This window comes from Bufo gargarizans, chromosome 4, assembly GCF_014858855.1.
Source record: "Bufo gargarizans isolate SCDJY-AF-19 chromosome 4, ASM1485885v1, whole genome shotgun sequence".
Taxonomy (NCBI): domain Eukaryota; kingdom Metazoa; phylum Chordata; class Amphibia; order Anura; family Bufonidae; genus Bufo; species Bufo gargarizans.
Window position 1 is genome coordinate 443,039,465 of NC_058083.1, and position 14,834 is coordinate 443,054,298.

The following is a 14,834-nucleotide window of genomic DNA, read 5'->3' on the forward strand; positions in this document are numbered from 1 at the left end:
TTGCAAGCCAGTGAGTGACTGTGTGGCCCACAGATAGTACTGTGTGCACACTATCCATACAGGGTGTCACAGACAGTATCTTACAGATAAAAATAATTCAATTTATATTATTTATCTGTGATATAATCGCTTTTGCAAGCCAGTGTGTGACTGTGTGGCCCAGAGACAGTACTGTGTGCACACCTTTCTTACAGAGTGTCACAGACAATACCTTGCAGATAAAAATTATTCAAATTATATTATTTATCTGTGATATAATCGCATTGGCAAGCCAGTGAGTCACTGTGTGGCCCATAAACAGTAGTGTTTGCACACTATCAATAAAGGGTGTCACAGACATTAACTTGCAGATAAAAATAATTCAATTCATATTATTTCTCTGTGATATAATCGCATTTGAAATCCAGCGAGTTACTGTGTGGCCCACAGACCAAAAAATCTATTTATATTATTTCTCTGTGATATAATCGCATTTGCAAGCCAGTGATTACTGTCCACAGACAGTACTGTGTGCACACCATCCATACAGGGTGTTACAGACAATACCTTGCAGATAAAAATAATTCAATTTATTTTATTTATCTGTGATATAATCGCATTTGAACGACAGTGAGTGACTGTGTGGCCAACAGACTGTAATGTGTGCACACCATCCATACAGAGTGTCAGAGACAATACCTTCAGATAAAAGAAAATTCAATTAATATTATTTCTCTGTGATATAATTGCAGTTACAAGCCAGTGAGTGTCTGTTTGGCCTACAGACAGTACTGTGTGCACACCATCTATTCAAGGTGTCACAGACAATACCTTGCAAAAAAAAATTATTCAATTTATATTATTTATCTGTGATATAATCGCATTTGCAAGCCAGTAAGTCACTGTGTGGCCCACAGACAGTACTGTGTGCACACTATCAATACAGGGTGTCACAGACAATACCATGCAGATAAAAATAATACAATTTATATTATTTATCTGTGATTAGAGTTGAGCGAACACCTGGATGTTCGGGTTCGAGAAGTTCGGCCGAACTTCCCGGAAATGTTCGGGTTCGGGATCCGAACCCGATCCGAACTTCGTCCCGAACCCGAACCCCATTGAAGTCAATGGGGACCCGAACTTTTCGGTACTAAAAAGGCTGTAAAACAGCCCAGGAAAGGGCTAGAGGGCTGCAAAAGGCAGCAACATGTAGGTAAATCCCCTGCAAACAAATGTGGATAGGGAAATGAATTAAAATAAAAATTAAATAAATAAAAATTAACCAAAATCAATTAGAGAGAGGTCCCATAGCAGAGAATCTGGCTTCACGTCACCCACCACTGGAACAGTCCATTCTCAGATATTTAGGCCCCGGCACCCAGGCAGAGGAGAGAGGTCCCGTAACAGAGAATCTGGATTACTGTCAGCAGAGAATCAGTCTTCATGTCATAGCAGAGAATCAGGCTTCGCGTCACCCACCACTGTAAGGGTCCATTCACACGTCCGTTTTTTCTTTCCTGATCTGTTCCGTTTTTTCAGGAACAGATCTGGACCAGATCTGGACCCATTTATTTTCAATGGGTCCTGAAAAAAAACGGACAGCACAATGTCAGATTTTTTTCAGGACCCATTGAAAATGAATGGGTCCAGATCTGGTCCAGATCTGTTCCTGAAAAAACGGAACAGATCAGGAAAGAAACAACGGACGTGTGAATGGACCCTAACAGTCCATTTTCATAAATTTAGGCCCGCACCCAGGCAGAGGAGAGAGGTCCCGTAACAGAGAATCTGGCTTCATGTCAGCAGAGAATCAGTCTGCATGTCATAGCAGAGAATCAGGCTTCACGTCAGCCACCACTGCACCAGTCCATTTTCATAAATTTAGGCCCAGCACCCAGGCAGAGGAGAGAGGTCCCGTAACAGACAATCTGGCTTCATGTCAGCAGAGAATCAGTCTTCATGTCATAGCAGAGAATCAGGCTTCACGTCAGCCACCAATGCAACAGTCCATTGTCAGATATTTAGGCCCAGCACCCAGGCAGAGGAGAGAGGTCCCGTAACAGACAATGAGGCTTCACGTCAGCCACCAGTGCAACAGTCCATTGGCATATATTTAGGCCCAGCACCCAGGCAGAGGAGAGAGGTCCCGTAACAGAGAATCTGGCTTCATTTCAGCAGAGAATTAGTCTGCATGTCATAACAGAGAATCAGGCTTCACGTCACCCAACATTGGAACAGTCCATTGGCATATATTTAGGCCCCGACACCCAGACAGAGGAGAGGTTCATTCAAATTTGGGTAGCCTCGCAATATAATGGTAAAATGAAAATAAAAATAGGATTGAATGAGGAAGTGCCTTGGAGTACAATAATATATGGTTAAGGGGAGGTAGTTAATGTCTAATCTGAACAAGGGACGGACAGTTCCTGTGGGATCCATGCCTGGTTCATTTTTATGAACGTCAGCTTGTCCACATTGGCTGTAGACAGGCGGCTGCGTTTGTCTGTAATGACACCCCCTGCCGTGCTGAATACACGTTCAGACAAAACGCTGGCCGCCGGGCAGGCCAGCACCTCCAAGGCATAAAAGGCTAGCTCTGGCCACGTGGACAATTTAGAGACCCAGTAGTTGAATGGGGCCAAACCATCAGTCAGTACGTGGAGGGGTGTGCACACGTACTGTTCCACCATGTTAGTGAAATGTTGCCTCCTGCTAACACGTTACGTATCAGGTGGTGGTGCAGTTAGCTGTGGCGTGTTGACAAAACTTTTCCACATCTCTGCCATGCTAACCCTGCCCTCAGAGGAGCTGGCCGTGACACAGCTGCCTTGGCGACCTCTTGCTTCTCCTCTGCCTTGGCCTTGGGCTTCCACTTGTTCCCCTGTGACATTTGGGAATTCTCTCAGTAGCGCGTCTACCAACGTGCGCTTGTACTCGCGCATCTTCCTATCACGCTCCAGTGCAGGAAGTAAGGTGGGCACATTGTCTTTGTAGCGTGGATCCAGCAGGGTGGCAACCCAGTAGTCCGCACACGTTAAAATGTGGGCAACTCTGCTGTCGTTGCGCAGGCACTGCAGCATGTAGTCGCTCATGTGTGCCAGGCTGCCCAGGGGTAAGGACAAGCTGTCCTCTGTGGGAGGCGTATCGTCATCGTCCTGCCTTTCCCCCCAGCCACGCACCAGTGATGGACCCGAGCTGCGTTGGGTGCCACCCCGCTGTGATCATGCTTCATCCTCATCCTCCTCCACCTCCTCCTCGTCCTCCTCGTCCTCCAGTAGTGGGCCCTGGCTGGCCACATTTGTACCTGGCCTCTGCTGTTGCCAAAAACCTCCCTCTGAGTCACTTCAAAGAGACTGGCCTGAAAGTGCTAAAAATGACCCCTCTTCCTCCTCCTCCTGGGCCACCTCCTCTTCCATCATCGCCCTAAGTGTTTTCTCAAGGAGACATAGAAGTGGTATTGTAACGCTGATAACGGCGTCATCGCCACTGGCCATGTTGGTGGAGTACTCGAAACAGCGCAACAGGGCACACAGGTCTCGCATGGAGACCCAGTCATTGGTGGTGAAGTGGTGCTGTTCTGTAGTGCGACTGACCCGTGCGTGCTGCAGCTGAAACTCCACTATGGCCTGCTGCTGCTCGCACAGTCTGTCCAGCATGTGCAAGGTGGAGTTCCACCTGGTGGGCACGTCGCATATGAGGCGGTGAGCGGGAATGCCGAAGTTACGCTGTAGCGCAGACAGGCGAGCAGCAGCAGGATGTGAACGCCGGAAGCGCAAACAGACGGCCCGCACTTTATGCAGCAGCTCTGACATGTCGGGGTAGTTGTGAATAAACTTCTGCACCACCAAATTCAGCACATGCGCCAAGCAAGGGATGTGCGTCAAACTGGCTAGTCCCAGAGCTGCAACGAGATTTCGCCCATTATCACACACCACCAGGCCGGGCTTGAGGCTCACCGTCAGCAACCACTCGTCGGTCTGTTGTTCTATACCCTGCCACAACTCCTGTGCGGTGTGGGGCCTGTCCCCCAAACATATGAGTTTCAGAATGGCCTGCTGACGTTTACCCCGGGCTGTGCTGAAGTTGGTGGTGAAGGTGTGTGGCTGACTAGATGAGCAGGTGGAAGAAGAGGAGGAGGAAGTCGAGTAGGAGGAGGTGGCAACAGGAGGCAAAGAATGTTGCCCTGCGATCCTTGGCGGTGGAAGGACGTGCGCCAAACAGCTCTCCGCCTGGGGCCCAGCTGCCGCTACATTTACCCAGTGTGCAAATAGGGAGATATAGCGTCCCTGACCATGCTTACTGGTCCACGTATCTGTGGTTAGGTGGACCTTGCCACAGATGGCGTTGCGCAGTGCACACTTGATTTTATAGGATACTTGGTTGTGCAGGGAAGGCACGGCTCTCTTGGAGAAGTAGTGCCGGCTGGGAACAACATACTGTGGGACAGCAAGCGACATGAGCTGTTTGAAGCTGTCTGTGTCCACCAGCCTAAATGACAGCATTTCATAGGCCAGTAGTTTAGAAATGCTGGCATTCAGGGTGGCTAGGTGGGAATTTACGCTTTCTCTCAAATGTTTGTGAGATGGAGAGCTGAACACTGCCGTGTGACATGGTTGAGATGTTTGGTGACGGAGGTGGTGGTGGTGTTGGTGGTACATCCTCTGTTTGCTGGGCGGCAGGTGCCAACGTTCCTCCAGAGGCGGAGGAAGAGGCCGAGGCGGCAGCAGCAGAAGAGGCCGAGGCGGCAGCAGCAGAAGAGGTAGCAGGGGGAGCCTGAGTGACTTCCTTGGTTTTAAGGTGTTTACTCCACTGCAGTTCATGCTTTGCATGCAGGTGCCTGGTCATGCAGGTTGTGCTCAGGTTCAGAATGTTAATGCCTCGCTTCAGGCTCTGATGGCACAGCGTGCAAACCACTCGGGTCTTGTCGTCAGCACATTGTTTGAAGAAGTGCCATGCCAGGGAACTCCTTGAAGCTGCCTTTGGGGTGCTCGGTCCCAGATGGCGGCGGACAGTAGTAGGCGGAGTCTCTTGGCGGCGGGTGTTCTGCTTTTGCCCACTGCTCCCTCTTTTGCTACGCTGTTGGCTCGGTCTCACCACTGCCTCTTCCTCCGAACTGTGAAAGTCAGTGGCACGACCTTCATTCCATGTGGGGTCTAGGACCTCATCGTCCCCTGCATCGTCTTCCACCCAGTCTTGATCCCTGACCTCCTGTTCAGTCTGCACACTGCAGAAAGACGCAGCAGTTGGCACCTGTGTTTCGTCATCATCAGAGACATCCTGAGGTGGTATTCCCATGTCCTCATCATCAGGAAACATAAGTGGTTGTGCGTCAGTGCATTCTATGTCTTTCACCGCTGGGGAAGGGCTAGGTGGATGCCCTTGGGAAACCCTGCCAGCGGAGTCTTCAAACAGCATAAGAGACTGCTGCATAACTTGAGGCTCAGACAGTTTCCCTGGTATGCATGGGGGTGATGTGACAGACTGATGGGGTTGATTTTCAGGCGCCATCTGTGCGCTTTCTGCAGAAGACTGGGTGGGAGATAATGTGAACGTGCTGGATCCACTGTCGGCCACCCAATTGACTAATGCCTGTACCTGCTCAGGCCTTACCATCCTTAGAACGGCATTGGGCCCCACCATATATCGCTGTAAATTCTGGCGGCTACTGGGACCTGAGGTAGTTGGTACACTAGGACGTGTGGATGTGGCAGAACGGCCACGTCCTCTCCCAGCACCAGAGGGTCCACTAACACCACCACGACCATGTCCACGTCCGCGTCCCTTACTAGATGTTTTCCTCATTGTTATCGTTCACCACAACAACAAAAGTATTATTTGGCCCAATGTATTGTATTCAAATTCAGCTGAATATAAATTTGAGGCCTAGTATTTAGGCGCTGGGTGACCGGTATAGATTTACTGACAGAATTAGACTTGGAAATGCACAGTAGCGTGTGTGTGAAGTTATTCTGAATGACCCTATGTGCACCTTGAATATTATATACCCTTTTAGGGATAGATTTCAAATAGCTCTGATACAGCAGAAACCACTAAATTAGGAAATTGCTAAATTGGGAATTGTTTTTCAACCCAGAACAAAAAATGTGCTTTGACGTACACTAAATAACTTGCCCAGCCAAAACAGTGCAGCGGTAACGACAGATTTAGCGGGATATAAATTTGAGGCCTAGTATTTAGGCGCTGGGTGACCGATATGGATTTACTGACAGAATTAGACTGGGATATGGCCAAAAAATAACCACACTATTGCTGGTTAAATGCACTTGGTGTGACAGCTTGACCAACCACACTACTGAGGGTTAAATGCACTTGGTGACAGGCGCAGCTTGCCCCTGATGTAGTATATGGCCAAAAAATGAACAGACTATTGCTGGTTAAATGCACTTGGTGTGACAGCTTGACCAACCACACTACTGAGGGTTAAATGCACTTGGTGATGGGCGCAGCTTGCCCCTGATGTAGTATATGGCCAAAAAATGAACAGACTATTGCTGGTTAAATGCACTTGGTGTGACAGCTTCACCCTGATGTAGGCTTTAGCCAAAAAACAACCACACCATTGAGGGTTAAATGCACTTGGTCGCAGCTTGTGCTGGCGCACCACAAGACACAAGATGGCCGCCGATCACCCCAGAAAAAAGTGACTGACAAACGGTCTGGGCAGCCTAAAAACTGTGAGCAATTGAGTATCAGCAGCTCAATGATCCACAGCTGCAGATCGATCAATTAATCAAGTCCTTTGGAGGAGTTAATCTGCCTAATCTCGCCCTACTGTCGCAGCCGCAACCTCTCCCTATGCTGATCAGAGCAGAGTGACGGGTGGCGCTATGTGACTCCAGCTTAAATAGAGGCTGGGTCACATGGTGCTCTGGCCAATCACAGCCATGCCAATAGTAGGCATGGCTGTGACGGCCTCTTGGGGCAAGTAGTATGATGCTTGTTGATTGCCTGCTTTGCAGCCTTTCAAAAAGCGCCAAGAGAGCGTCAGAAAGCGCCAAGAAAGCACGAACACCGAACCCGAACTCGGAATTTTACGAAAATGTCCGAGTTCCGGTCCGTGTCACGGACACCCCAAAATTCGGTACGAACCCGAACTATACAGTTCGAGTTTGCTCATCCCTATCTGTGATATAAACACATTTGCAAGCCAGTGAGCGACTGTGTGGCCCACAGACAGTACTGTGTGCACACCATCAGACAGTACTGTGTGCACACCATCCATACAAGGTGTCACAGACAATCCCTTGTAGGTACAAATAATTCAATAAATTTGATTTATCTGTGATATAAACGCATTTACAAGCCAGCGAGTGTCTGTGTGGCCCATAGACAGTACTGTGTGCACACTTTTACAGAGTGTCACATACAATTTCTTGCAGACAAAAAAAAATCAATTTATATTATTTCTCTGTGATATAATCGCAGTTATATGAAAGTGAGTGACTGTATGGCCCACAGACAGTACTGTGTGCACACCATCCACATAGGGTGTCACAGACAATATCTTGCAGATAAAAAAAAATTCAATTTATATTATTTCTCTGTGATATAATCGCATTTGCAAGCCAGTGAGTCACTGTGTGGCCCACAGACAGTACTGTGTGCACACCATCAATACAGGGTGTCACAGACAATACCTTGCAGATAAAAATAATTTAATGTATATTATTTCTCTGTGATATAATCGCATTTGCAGACCAGTGAGTGACTGTGTGGCCCACACACTGTACTGTGTGCACACCATCCATACAAGGTGTCACAGACAATACCTTGCAGTTACAAATAATTCAATTTATATCATTTCTCTGTGATATAATCACAGTTACAAGCCAGTGAGTGACTGTGTGGCTTACAGACAGTACTGTGTGCACAACATCCATACAGGTAATCAAAGACAATACTGTGGAGATAAAAATAATTAATTTATATTATTTATCTGTGTTATAATCGTAGTTATAAGCCAATGAGTGACTGTGTGGACCACAGACAGTACTGTGTGCACACCACCTATACAGGGTGTCACAGACATTACCTTGCAGATAAAAATAATTCAATTTATATTATTTATCCGTGATATAATCGCATTTGCAAACCAGTGAGTAACTGTGTGGCCCACATACAGTACTGTGTGAAAACCATCCATATAGGGAGTCACAGACAATACCTTGCAAATAAAAATTATTACATTTATATTATTTATCTGTGATATAATCGTAGTTATAAGCCAATGAGTGACTGTGTGGACCACAGACAGTACTATGTGCATACCACCTATACAGGGTGTCACAGACAATACCTTGCAAATAAAAATAATTACATTTATATTATTTATCTGTGATATAATCGTAGTTATAAGCCAATGAGTAACTGTGTGGACCACAGACAGTACTATGTGCACACCATCCATACAGGGTGTCACAGACAATACCTTGGAGAGAAAAAAAAAATCTATTTATATTATTTATCTGTGATATAATCGCAGTTACAAGCCATTTTGAGACTGTGTGGCCCACAGACAGTACTGTGTGCACACCATCCATACAGGGTGTCACAGAAAATACCTTGCAGATAAAAATAATTCAATATATATTATTTGTCTTTGATATAATCGCATTTACAAGCTAGTGAGTGAGTGTGTGGCCCACAGACAGTACTATGTGCACACTATCCATACAGGGTGTCACAGACAATACCTTGCAGATAAAAATAATTACATTTATATTATTTATCTGTGATATAATCGTAGTTATAAGCCAATGAGTAACTGTGTGGACCACAGACAGTACTATGTGCACACCATCCATACAGGGTGTCACAGACAATACCTTGGAGAGAAAAAAAAAATCTATTTATATTATTTATCTGTGATATAATCGCAGTTACAAGCCATTTTGAGACTGTGTGGCCCACAGACAGTACTGTGTGCACACCATCCATACAGGGTGTCACAGAAAATACCTTGCAGATAAAAATAATTCAATATATATTATTTATCTTTGATATAATTGCATTTGCAAGCCAGTGAGTAACTGTGTGGCCCACAGACAGTACTGTGTGCACACCTTTCTTACAGGGTGTCACAGACAATACCTTGCAGATACAAATAATTCAATTTATATTTTTTCTCTGTGTGATATAATCACATTTGCAAGCCAGTGAGTGACTGTGTGGCCCACAGACATTACTATGTGCACACCATTCATACAGGGTGTCAAAGACAGTACCTTGCAGATAAAAATAATTCAATTTATATTATTTCTCTGTGTTATAATCGCATTTGCAAGCAATTGAGTGACTGTGTGGCCCACAGACAGTACTATGTGCACACCATTCTTAAAGGGTGTCACAGACAATAATTTGCAAATAAAAATTATTCAATTTATATTATTTATCTGTGATATAATTGCATTTGCAAGCCAGTGAGTCACTGTGTGGCCCACAGACAGTACTATGTGCACACCAACAAAACAGGGTGTCACAGACAATACCTTGCAGATAAAAATAATTTAATTTATATTATTTATCTGTGATATAATAGCATTTGCAAGCCAGTGAGTGACTATTTGGCCGATAGACAGTACTGTGTGCACACCATCCATACAGGGTGTCATAGACAATACCTTGCTGATAAATAAAAAAAAATTATATTATTTCTCTGTGATATAGTCGCATTTGCAATCCAATGAGTGACTGTGTGGCCCACAGACAGTACTGTGTGCACACCATTCTTACAGGGTGTCACAGACAATACATTGCAGAGAAAAAAATCTATTTGCATTATTTCTCTGTGATATAATTGCATTTGCAAGCCAGTGAGTGACTGTGTGGCCTACAGACAGTACTGTGTGCACACCATCCATACAGGGTGTCTCAGAGAATACCTTGAAGATAAAAAAAATCAATTTATTTTATTTCTCTGTGATATAATCAAAGTTACAAGCCAGTGAGCGACTGTGTGGTCCTAAGACAGTACTTTGTGCACACTATCCATACATGGTGTCACAGACCATACCTTGCAGATAAAAGTAATTTAATTTATATTATTTAGTTGTGATATAATCGCATTTGCAAGCCAGTGAGTGACTGTTTGGCCCACAGACAGTACTGTGTGCACACCATCCATACAGGGTGTCACAGACATTACCTTGCAGATACAAATAATTCAATTTATATATTATTTCTCTGTGATATAATCGCATTTGCAAGCCAGTGAGTGACTGTGTGGCCTACAGACAGTACTGTGTGCATAGCATCCATACAGAGTGTCACCGACAATACCTTGCAGAAAAAATTTATTCAATTTATATTATTTCTCTGTGATATAATTGTAGTTACAAGTTAATGAGTTACTGTGTGGACCACAGACAGAACTGTGTGCACAACACCTATACATTGTGTCACAGACAATACATTGAAGATAAAAATAGTTCAATTTATATTATTTATCTGTGATATAATTGCATTTGCAAGCCAATGATTGACTGTGTGGGCCACAGACAGTACTGTGTGCACACCATCCATACAGGGTGTCAAAGACAATACTTTGCAGATAAAAATAATTCAATTTATATTATTTATCTCTGATATAATCGCAGTTACAATCCAGTGAGTGACTGTTTGGCCCACACACAGTACTGTGTGCAAAACATCCATACAGGGTATCACAGACAATACCTTGCAGATAAAAATTATTCAATTTATATTATTTATCTGTGATATAATCGCAGTTACAAGAAAGTGAGTGACTGTGTGGCCCACAGACAGTACTGTGTGCACACTATCCATACAGGGTGTCACAGACAATACCTTGCAGACAAAATAATTAAATTTATATTTTTTATTTGTGATATAAATCGCATTTGCACGCCAGTAAGTGACTGTATGGCCCACAGACAGTACTGTGTGCACACCATCCATACAGGGTGTCACAGACATTACCTTGCAGATACAAATAATTCAATTTATATATTATTTATCTGTGATATAATCGCATTTGCAAGCCAGTGAGTGGCTGTGTGGCCCACAGACAGTACTGTGTGCACACAATTCTTACAGGGTGTCACAGACAATATCTTGCAGAGAAAAAAAATCTATTTATATTATTTCTCTGTGATATAATCGCATTTGCAAGCCAGTGAGTGACTGTGTGGCCCACAGACAGTACTGTGTGCACAACATCCATACATGGTGTCACAAACAATACCTTGCAGATAAAAATAATTCAATTTATATTATAAATCTGTGTTATAATCGCATATGCAAACCAGTGAGTAACTATCTGGCCCACAGACAAGTACTGTTTGCACACCATCCATACAGGGTATCACAGACAATACCTTGCAGATAAAAATTATTTAATTTATATTATTTCTCTGTGATATAATCGCAGTTACAAGCCAGTGAGTGACTGTGTGGCCCACAGACAGTACTGTGTGCACAACATCCATACATGGTGTCACAAACAATACCTTGCAGATAAAAATAATTCAATTTATATTATTTCTCTGTGATATAATCGCAGTTACAAGCCAGTGAGTGGCTGTGTGGCCCACAGACAGTACTGTGTGTACACATCCATACAGGGTGTCAAAGACAGTACCTTGCAGATAAAAATAATTCAATGTATATTATTTCTCTGTGTGATATAATCGCATTTGCAAGCAATTGAGTGACTGTGTGGCCCAGAGACAGTACTGTGTGCACACCATTCTTACAGGGAGTCACAGACAATAATTTGCAAATAAAATTATTCAATTTATATTATTTATCTGTGATATAATTGCATTTGCAAGCCAGTGAGTCACTGTGTGGCCCACAGACAGTACTATGTGCACACCAACAAAACAGGGTGTCACAGACAATACCTTGCAGATAAAAATAATTCAATTTATATAATTTCTCTGTAATATAATCAAAGTTACAAGCCAGTGAGTGACTGTGTGGCCCTAAGACAGTACTGTGTGCACACTATCCATAGAGCGTGTTACAGACAATATCTTGCAGATACAAATAATTCAATTTATATTATTTATCTGTGATATAATAGCATTTGCAAGCCAGTGAGTGACTGTTTGGCCAATAGACAGTACTGTGTGCACACCATTCTTCCAGGGTGTCACAGACAATACATTGCAGGGAAAAAAATCTATTTGCATTATTTCTCTGTGAAATAATTGCATTTGCAAGCCAGTGAGTGACTGTTTGGCCTACAGACAGTACTGTGTGCACACCATCCATACAGGGTGATATAATCACATTTGCAAACCAGTGAGTGACTGTGTGGCACACAGACAGTACTGTGTGCACACCATCCATACAGAGTGTCACAGACAATACCTTGCAGTTAACAATATTTCAATTTATATTATTTATCTGTGATATAATCGCAGTTACAAGCGAATGAGTTACTGTGTGGACCACAGACAGATCTGTGTGCACAACACCTATACAGGGTGTCACAGACAATACATTGCAGATAAAAATAATTCAATTTATATTATTTATCTGTGATATAATTGCATTTGCAAGCCAGTGAGTGACTGTTTGGCCGACAGACAGTACTGTGTGCACACCATCCATACAGGGTGTCACAGACAATACCTTGCAGATAAATAAAAAAAAAATATATTATTTCTCTGTGATATAATCGCAATTGCAAGCATGTGAGTGACTGTGTGGACCACAGACAGTACTATGTGCACACCATACATACAGGGTTTCACAGACAATACCTTGTAGATAAAAATAATTCAAGTTATATTATTTATCTGAGATATAATCGCAGTTACAAGCCAGTGAGTGCCTGTGTGGCCCACAGACAGTACTGTGTGCACAAGATCCATACAGGGTGTCACAGACAATAATTTGCAGATAAAAATAATTTAATTTATATTATTTATCTGTGAAATAATTGCATTTGCAAGCCAGTGAGTGACTGTTTGGCCTACAGACAGTACTGTGTGCACACCATCCATACAGGGTGTCTCAGAGAATACCTTGAAGATAAAAAAAATTCAATTTATAATATTTTTCTGTGATATAATCACATTTGCAAACCAGTGAGTGACTGTGTGGCACACAGACAGTACTGTGTGCACACCATTCTTACAGGGTGTCACAGACAATACATTGCAGATAACAATTTTTCAATTTATATTATTTATCTGTGATATAATCGTAGTTACAAGCCAATGAGTTACTATGTGGACCATAGACAGAACTGTGTGCAGAACACCTATACAGGGTGTCACAGACAATACATTGCAGATAAAAATAATTCAATTTATATTATTTATCTGTGATATAATCAAAGTTACAAGCCAGTGAGCGACTGTGTGGCCCTAAGACAGTACTTTGTGCACACTATCCATACATGGTGTCACAGACCATACCTTGCAGATAAAAGTAATTTAATTTATATTATTTATCTGTGATATAATCGCATTTGCAAGCCAGTGAGTGACTGTTTGGCCCACAGACAGTACTGTGTGCACACCATCCATACAGCGTGTCACAGACACTACCTTGCAGATAAAAATAATGCAATTTATATTATTTATCTTTGATATAATTGTATTTGCAAGCCAGTAGGTAACTGTGTGGCCCACAGACAGTACTGTGTGCAAACTATCCATACAGGTTATCACAGACAATAGCTTGCAGATAAAAATAATTCAATATATATTATTTCTGTGATATAATCACAGTTACAAGCCATTGAATGACTGTGTGGCCCACAGACAGTACTGTGTGCATAACATCCATACAGGTTGTCACAGACAATAACTTGCAGATAAAAATAATTCAATTTATATTATTTCTGTGATATAATCGCATTTGCAAGCCAGTGAGTCAGTGTGCGGCCCACAGACAGTAATGTGTGCACACCATCAATACAGGGTGTCACAGACAATACCTTGCAGAAAAAAATAATTCAATTTATATTATTTATCTTTGATATAATTGCAATTGCAAGCCAGTAAGTGACTGTGTGGCCCACAGACAGTAATGTGTGCACACTATCCATACAGGGTGTCACAGACAGTACCTTGCAGATAAAAATAATTCAATTTATATTATTTATCTGTGATATAATCACAGTTACAAGCCAGTGAGTGCCTGTGTGGCCCACAGACAGTACTGTTTGCACACCATCCATACAGGTTGTCACAGACAATAACTTGCAGATAAAAATAATTCAATTTATATTATTTCTGTGATATAATCGCATTTGCAAGCCAGTGAGTGACTGTGTGGCCCACAGACAGTACTGTGTGCACACCATCAATAGAGGGTGTCTAAGACAATACCTTGCAGATAAAAATAATTCAATTTATTTTATTTATCTTTGATATAATCGCATTTGCAAGCATGTGAGTGACTGTGTGGCCCATAGACAGTACTATGTGCACACCATACATACAGGGTTTCACAGACAATACCTTGTAGATAAAAATAATTCACGTTATATTATTTATCTGAGATATAATCGCAGTTACAAGCCAGTGAGTGCCTGTGTGGCCTACAGACAGTACTGTGTGCACAAGATCCATACAGGGTGTCACAGACAATAATTTGCAGATAAAAATAATTCAATTTATTTTATTTATCTTTGATATAATCGCATTTGCAAGCATGTGAGTGACTGTGTGGCCCATAGACAGTACTATGTGCACACCATACATACAGGGTTTCACAGACAATACCTTGTAGATAAAAATAATTCACGTTATATTATTTATCTTTGATATAATCGCATTTACAAGCCAGTGAGTGACTGTGTGGCCCACAGACAGTACTGTGTGCGCACCATCCATACAGGGTTTCACAGA